This window comes from Triticum aestivum, chromosome 2A (genome assembly GCF_018294505.1).
Source record: "Triticum aestivum cultivar Chinese Spring chromosome 2A, IWGSC CS RefSeq v2.1, whole genome shotgun sequence".
Classification (NCBI taxonomy): Eukaryota; Viridiplantae; Streptophyta; class Magnoliopsida; order Poales; family Poaceae; genus Triticum; species Triticum aestivum.
The window spans coordinates 53,961,514-53,970,637 of NC_057797.1; positions in this window are offsets into that span (position 1 = coordinate 53,961,514).

The following is a 9,124-nucleotide window of genomic DNA, read 5'->3' on the forward strand; positions in this document are numbered from 1 at the left end:
GGGGTCATATATTTGTGAATTATTAGTTAGGTCATATATTTTTCGATTTTGTTATGAAAAACATCATATATAATTGTGTTGATCGGGTAGTTTTAAATGTGCAGTTGTTTCATCGCTGCGAGGTTTGGTGTTCGACGACCTCGCCGTGCGTTTGACGAGCTCTGCCCCTTCGTTCGTGGGTGAGCACAAATGACATGTCCTCCTCCCCCATTAATTATTTGATCTATTCTGATGAAACTTGATAGCTAGCTATATATGTGTCTTGAATCATCAGTATGCGTAACCAAATATGTGTCTCCCGTTCGAAAGCGTCATAGTTATAAATATGCATGCATTTGCATATTTATAACCTTGATTCTTTCGAATTGTCCAACGCTATCCATGGACAACCCGAGTATGTGTAGATTGGGTTCGTTTTCCCATATGCTTTGCTCCGGATCCGACGCATAAATTTCGTTAGTGCCTCCCCTGTTGTTCTCCGGGTACACATCCTCTCTGTTTATTGTAGAGACGTGTATCAGGAGAACAGCGGGGAGGTGCTGCCGAAATTTTGCGTCGGATCCGGAGCATAGCATGGGAAAATGAACCCAATCTAGACATACACGGGTGGGATTAGGACCTATCAGTACCTATCAGAGTGTAGGTTGCATGGACGTAATAAAATTGACAAAGTAGATCAACTGATGAATATCTACATGGTGAATTACATATATAATTGTTGTGTGTCCAGTAGCTCTGAAAGTCAAGATGAGTGATCGTGCGTGGATGTATACCGGTCACACTGGTCAGAACAAATGGAGCGCTGAATGGTTCACAAAAACCAAGGGGTTTGTGCAAGCCGCATTTGCAAATGGCCAGAGGAAAACCTGGTGCCCCTGTTTCCGGTGCGGCAATTGGGAAAAGAGGACAGAGGCTAAAATGGGCAAACACCTGCAAAAGAGTGGTTTTACGCCCAATTATACGGTGTGGACATTTCATGGTGAGTCTGCCCAACGTGACCGAGCTGAGGTGGATCGTCGTTGCACCGACGAGCATGATACCGGGATGGGAAACATGGTGCAAGACTATGATGATGCTCGAGATTCGGACGAGGAGATGGAGGAATCTGCAAAGGCCTTCAATGAAATGTTGGAGTCTTCAAAACGTCCGCTCCACGAGCACACTGAGCTTTGTCAGTTGGATGCCATCTCACAAGTAATGGCTCTGAAGGCTCAGTTTAACTTGGGCAGAGAATGCTATGACGCAATTATGACAGTATTTGGACGCTTTCTACCCAAAGGCCATGTAATGCCTGCAAACCTGTACCAGTCGGACAAAATCCTCCATGCACTGAAGATGCCCTATGAGAAGATACATGCCTGTGAGAAAGGATGTGCCTTATTTAGGCTTGACTATGCGGACTTGAACTATTGTCCCATTTGCAAGTCTTCCAGGTATATTGTGGTAGACAACGGTATGGGTGAGAAGACACAGACCAAAATCCCCGTTAGTGTTCTTCGGTATATGCCAATCGTACCAAGACTTCAACGTCTTTTCATGGTCGAAGAGACGGCCAGACAGATGACATGGCACAAAACAGGCAAAAGAACCGAACTAGATGCAGATGGGAATATGATGATGGTACACACATCGGATGGTGTTGCGTGGAAAAAGTTTGATGAATTACATGCTGACAAAGCGGCAGATCCGAGGCATCCTCGAGTCGGCATCAGCATGGATGAGTTCAGTGTGTTTGGTATGACGGCAGCCCAATACAGTTGTTGGCCCGTATTTGTCTTTCCACTCAATCTCCCCCCCGGACAGATTATGCAAAGAAAGAACATTTTCCTGACGTTGATAATTCCAGGACCCAACTATCCGGGCAAAAATATGAATGTGTACATGCAACCGCTTAAGGACGAATTGCAAGAAGCCTGGGATAATGGGTTCAAGACATACGACGCCTTTAGGAAACGGAACTTCATAATGCGTGTCTGGTACATGTACTCGACGCATGACTTGCCGGCGTATGCGCTATTCGTTGGCTGGTGTGTGCATGGAAGGTTCCCGTGCCCCACATGCAAGGGAGCTCTTGAGTTTCATTGGCTTCAAGTCGGTCGCAAGTTTTCTTGCTTCGACATGCATAGACAGTTCCTGGATCCTCGCCATAAGTTCAGGAAAGACAAGAAGAACTTCATCAGGGGTAGAGTTGTCAAAAACTCTGCACCACCTGCATTGACAGGCCAACAGACCCTAGATCAGTTAAACGCTCTCGAGCCAGATCCACAACGTCCAGGGTACTTCAAGGGGTATAATACTAAGCACGCGTGGACTCACAAAACATGCTTATGGGATCTGCCTTACTTCAAAGACCTCCTTTGCCCACACAACATCGACGTGATGCACACTGAGAAGAATATCGCCGAGGCACTTTTTGGTACATTGTTCGGCATAGATGGGAAGTCAAAGGATAATACTAAGGCTAGAGTCGATCTGGAGGCGCTATGTGATAGGCCGTTACAAAACATGAAAGAACCGAAAGGAAAGCAGAACTGGACGAAGCCAAAGGCATGGTTCAATCTTGGAAGGCCAGCTATGAGGGAAATTCTCTTGTGGGTGCAACAGCAGTTGATGTTCCCCGATGGGTATGCAGCGAATCTAAAGAGGGGAGCGAATCTTGATAAACTAAATATATTTGGTCTCAAGAGTCATGATTGGCACATATGGATTGAGCGGGTAATGCCAGTGATGTTGCGTGGCTTCATCCCTGAGGATGAATGGCTAGTACTGGCAGAACTCAGCTATTTCTTCCGTGTTCTTTGTGCGAAAGAACTATCGCCTGGCGTGCTAGAAGAAATGGAAGAGTTGGCGCCGGAGTTGATCTGCAAGTTAGAGAAGATCTTTCCACCGGGCTTATTTAATCCAATGCAGCATTTGATTTTGCATCTCCCGACCGAGGCAAGATTGGGGGGGGCCCGTGCAAAATCGTTGGTGCTACCCAACTGAGAGGATGCAGAAGACGCTTCGAGAAAAATGTAAAAATAAACGTAGAATTGAAGCATCGATGGCTGAGGCATTCATCACAGAGGAGGCGGCAAACTTCGTAATAGCGCACTACGAAGCCAAAAATCGTCATTTGCATAATCCGAAGCCTCGGTACAATGGTGACGAGCCTAAAAAGGGTGGATCCAACCTCAGCCTATTCAAAGGGAATCTCGCACCAGCTAGTGTTTCACATCCAGTATCTTTGGATAACGAAGAATGGCGGACCATTTCATTGTATATCTTCAACAACCTGATAGAAGTGCGGCCGTACATCGAGTAAGTTCTCGGTACATTGTTTTGCAACTTTTATTTCCTTTGAACTACTCTTATTCCTAGATATGTCATACAGTCGATACGTCGCCATATTCTCGTATGGAGCGGAGATCCAAAAGGATTCCGTCAAAGAGTATGAGCTTCTCGCAAAGCAAGGAGGTGGCTATCCCGGTTTCATCTCTTGGTTCAAACAAACGGTAATTTCTATTAGAAAATTTCATTTCATTCGCTAATTTGTGCATAATGCAACAATCCTTTCACATTAAACTTGTAGGCTAATTCAGAGTCTATGGACGCCGAATTGAGACAAGTCGCTAATGGTTTTGACTATAAGGTCCGTTCATTTGACAAGTACGACATCAACGGGTATCGCTTTCGTACCTATGGCAAAGAGCTATCTATGGCCAACCGAAAGTCTACAAATTGTTGTGTATCTGCTATCGGCGAAGGAGGTACCGAGTATTATGGGAGAGTTGAAGCAATTTATGAACTTCTGTTCTATGGTGAAAACCCACCGAATGTCGTAGTCTTCAAATGTTATTGGTTTCAGCCGAAGGAGACTAGAAGGACTCATGAACATATAGGGCTAGTTGAAATCAACCAAAGCACTCATTTAGATGTTCCTGATGTCTATATTATGGCTCAACAGGCGACCCAAGTATTCTATCTACCGTGGGCCTGGCAAACTAATCCAAATCTAAAAGGTTGGGATGTCGTTTATGAAGTGCCGCCACGTGCTAGACTTTCTCCCCCAAAGGAAGAGGATTATGAACCTCACATTAACCCAGACACATATGAAGGAGAATTCTTCCAAGAGACACGTCTTTCCAAAAAGCGTTTCAAGAACCGCTATACTTCACCCCAAAACATTGAAGTAGACAGCGACAATGAATCCGACATCACCCCAGAGGGAACAAGAAGAGCCGGAACAAGAAGAGGTTACTGCTACGGATGACCTGTCAATGCTTGACCGATTATGTCAAGGTGGCCTTGCACATGTTGATGCCAATGAACCCTATGAGCCCGTCATTGATTATAGTGATGATGATGATTATGCATTTATTGATGATACTGATCGAGATTATTAGTAGTGTCAGGTATTAAATTTTTTTATGTTGTACTTGATGATGATACACTTAAGTGATACACATATTATTATTCATGTCGGTCTTTTTTTATGTTGTACTAATTTCGTTTACTGTTTGTCATGGCAGGTGTTGAAAGATGGTGGGCGCTGGTCGGGAGCGCGCCAAGGCCCCTTCTTCGTCGGCGCGTGGTCTGAGGTCTTCCATTCCAGACGCACCTCTCTGCTGAGCGTTGCTGGACAGTATGGCCACACCGCCGGGCCCTTCTTCGTCGACCGCGGTGCCCAGCAGGGGACGAGGTAGGAAGAGAGGAGGTGGGGCACGTGGTCGTGGGAGAGGAGGTAGGGTGAATGCTACGGCGCCTTCCTCGCCGCCACCCCCAGCTGTTTCACCCGAGCACGTGACTGCTAGGGTGGACTCATCCGAGGAGGAGGCTACACAGACTCTGGTCCATGAGCCTCCGGTCCACGGGTCTTGGGCCCACGAGCCTCGGGTTGACTGGCCTTCGGCCCACGAGAGTTCGGCCCACGAGACCCCGAAGGAGCACACGTCCGGATGTGGTACCTGGCCGGATCAGCCCGAGGAGCCGAGTGGCCATGCTGATGATGGCGGGGAGCCGACTGATCTTGAGGAGGAGGGGGGCACCATCTACCAGCGTGGTGCTACACGGCTCCCGTCCGTGCCGGCGACCCGCGAGCAGAGGTGGTTGATTTTCCCTGATGGGGAGAGGCACGTAAGTGCATTTAATATTTTTGTACCTTCTGCATTCACATTTCTTCAAATAACTAATGCGTTGGCCTTGTCATGCTGCAGGGGTTGGGACCACCATCATAGTGTCCACCGGCCCAACTCTGTCCTTGGAGTTCTTTGCCGGCAAAACTTCCCGGGGTTTGTCACGTTGCCTGGTGAGGGTCGGCTTCCAGAGCTTGGATTGAGCTGGGAGCACTACGTGGCTGCCCCGGCCCCGCCGAATGAGATTATCGACGGTGTCGTGTGCGACACGAGGGCAGACATGGTGATCAGAAAGTTCTGGGTAATTTCTCCTTTACACATTTAAAAATCTTCAACTAGCTAGTTATTAATTGTACTAATCAATATTGTCTCATTTGATTGCAGACATTCTACAGGTGTGAGGAGGGATACGAGGAGGACGCGACACATGTTATCGAGAACGTCTGCAAGCGCCTACTCCAGAACTTACGGCACGAGGCTCGGGTGCAGGCTGTTCGAGACTACTACGCCTTGCGTGGTATCAAGAAGACCAAGCCGGCGTGCCGTGATAAGTTCCTGAGTAAGGAGCAGTACATGAAGGTAATTCTTAAGGCCTTCTCTACTTAAGTTCCTTCATTTAGTAATTCTTAGCCGTAGCGCTCAAGTTTCTATTTGCTAACTTAGGCACCTCCGAGATGGTGTGCGGATCGGATGGATTGTTGGGAGGTGTTGGTCGATGAGTGGTGCTCAAAACAATGGGTAGCCCTCCACAACGAGGCCAAGGACAAACGTGCCCAAATGGAAGGTGTGCCACACCATCAAGGCAGCTCCAACTTATATCAGTTCGGGCGCAACTGGGTATGTGGTTTGCTTCATGATTCATGCAATTCATTCATCATGCTAGCTTGAGCCCTTTAATTACTAATTTTCATTGTTTCTCTCTTTCAGGCACGCTACAATAAGGCGGATAAGGTGCCAGAGGTGTACGACCTATATGCCATGGCCCACACTGCCTCTTTCAAGAAAGTCAAGGCTTTCTCTCAGTCTGACCTCGATGATGCAAACAACTTCACCAACATCTCCTCCCACAACAAGCTCGTGAGATATAGAGATGAGGGGAAGGCGAGGAAAGGGGAGGACTTTAACCCGAGCCAGGGTCCCATTGATCCAGAGCTGGTGATGATATCTGGTGGCGGGAGGTCCCATGGCTCCATAGCCATTGGAGATGGACTTATCCGTTGTCCTAGCACTCTCCCGGAGATCAAGGCGCGCCAGTCGAGCTCCGCTCCTGAGATAAGGCCTCGTGAACAGCCAGTGCAACTCGCCATCAAGGTTAGTGATATATACGTACTCAGTTATCTTTCTCCATTACATTGTGTGCGCTTCCATCAATGATTACAAATGGTCATGTGAGTGGTGTTACAGGCTGCTATACAGAGTGAGAGAGATAGAACGGAGAAACTTCTGGCGGAGGCGGCAGAGAGGCAGCGGGAGTTGGAGGAGAGGACGACAAAGATGATGGAGGAGGAGAGGACACGAAATGACATGCAGGCAAGGGCCATGTACGAGCTCCTTGTGGTAAGTTTCTTCTGCAGATTAGCCAAAACATTCATGTAGTGTTTGTCTCATTACTAACTAGTATGACTGAGTCGTCAAAACCAAATGTGCAGTCTGTGTGCGAGAAGACAGGTCAGACCGCTCCACCGATGCCAGTGATTGCTCCTGGGACCACGGTGAGTTTTATTTGAATGGACATTACTTGCTAGTCTTAACATTTGAGTGTCATCATGCTAACAAGACATTGGAAATGATCTTTGGTGCAGCGTAACTCCAGACAAGCATCGCACGATCCTTCTCCAGCTACCGACACGAGCCACCCCGCTCCTACACCTCCTGGATCTTGGTAAGTTTATCTAGTGTTTTTCTTAACACATGCATAAAGACCTAGACTTAGCTTTATTTCCTCCAATGCTTACCATAATGACCTAGACTTAGCTTCTTCTCCTCCAAAATGACTTAATAAGCTTACTGACCTCCAAAACCATCCATTTTACCTAAGTTAGCTCTAAAACGATCTGTACTTAGCTTGCTTATGTCAAAAATTGCATAATTAGCTTAGTTAGCTCATAGACGATCCATTTTACCTAAGTTAGCTCTAAAATGACCCATTTTACCTAGGTTGGCTTATAAATGATCCAGTTCATCCAAGTTAGCTCAAAAATGACCCATTTTACCTAGATTAGCTCCTAAATGATCCATTTTACCTACGTTAGCTTTAAAATGACCCATTTCACCTAGGTTAACTCCAAAATGACCCATCTTACCTAGGTTATCTCATAAACGATCCATTTCAACTAATTTAGCTCATAAACGATCCATTTCACCAAGTTAGCTAAAAAACGGTCCATTTCACCTAAATTAGCTCTTAAATGATCCATTTCACCTAAGTTAGCTCAAAAAGATCCATTTCAACTAAATTAGCTCATAAATGATCCATTTCACCTAAGTTAGCTCAAAAATGATCCATTTCAACTAAGTTAGCTCATAAATGATCCATTTCACCTAAGTTAGCTAAAAAAACGATCCATTTCACCTTAGTTACCTCAAAAACGATCCATTTGACCTTAGTTAGCTCATAAACGACCCATTTCAACTAAGTTAGCTCATAAATGATCCATTTCACCTTAGCTAGCTCATAAACGACCCATTTCAACTTAGTTAGCTCATATATGATCCATTTCATGTAAGTTAGCTCATAAATGACATACTCTTCTTGTTCTAGTCTTCTTCTTGTTCTACTCTTCTTGTTCTAGTCTTCTTCTTGTTCTACTCTTCTTGTTCTAACTTTCTTATTTTTCATTTTGCAGATTTCATTCACTTGACGAAAGCTTGCATAGATGGAGTGCTCCTTATCCCTTTCTCTGTTTCTTTTGTATCGTTGAACTATGCATGTATCGTTGGATGAAACTATTGTAATATATATGGTTGGATGCCTCTATGTTGAACTTGTTATGTATGATGGAACTATGCATGTAATATATATGGTTGGATGATGAAGTTATGTGTTGGATATCTTATATGTTTGCTCTGTAATGACCTTTTGAAATATATCTATATATGTCATATATATTTGTGATGAAAATTGTTGGATTTAATAAAAAACAGATAAAAGAGCCAATATGCAGGCTCTTTGCCGTCTGCCACCGACGGCAACAGGCTCTTTGCCGTCTGCCGCGGACGGCAAAGGCTCTTTGCCGTCTGCCGCGGACGGCAAAGGCTCTTTGCCGTCTGCCGCGGACGGCAAAGAGGACACGTGGCATCCAGCTGTGCTTCCTGGGAGCTGACCCATTTGGTCAATTTGCCTACAGTGGCAGACGGCAAAGACTTTGCCATCAGTGGCAGACGGCAAAGAACCTGCACTTTGCCATCAGTGGCAGACGGCAAAGAACCTGCCATGTAGTGACGTGTAGATGACATCATACGGCGGACGACAAAGACACTAGAAATTTTGCCATCAGCGGCGGACGGCAAAGGCCTGCCGTTAGCCACTTAACGGACTGACAGCGCAATTATTACCATCCGCTCTCTTTGCCGTCCGCCGCAGACGGCAAAGGGCCTTTGCCATCAGCCGCCAGGAAGCAGACGGCAAAGTAGCTGTTTACCGTAGCCTACTTTGCCGGAGCCTTTTGCCGTCCGCGGCTGACGGCAAAGGCCTTTGCCGTCCGCCGTTCATGCCTTTGCCGTCCGCCGTGGCAGACGGCAAAATAGCTGATTCCTGTAGTGAGAAGTGATTTCGTGGGTATGGTCATCTTGCCTGAAATCCCGCAAGAAAGAAGAACGAGTCCATGAAGAAGACAAAGCGGATGTAGTCGAACGAATCCTCACAACACGACGTTATCGGAACTAACCCGAAGAAGCAACACCGGAAAGAAGCAAACAACATAATAAACAACCATCACATGAACATGGCATGATGCGCAAACAAGTATGATGCATGTCCGGTTTAAAGATACATGGCATGGCAAAGTGCC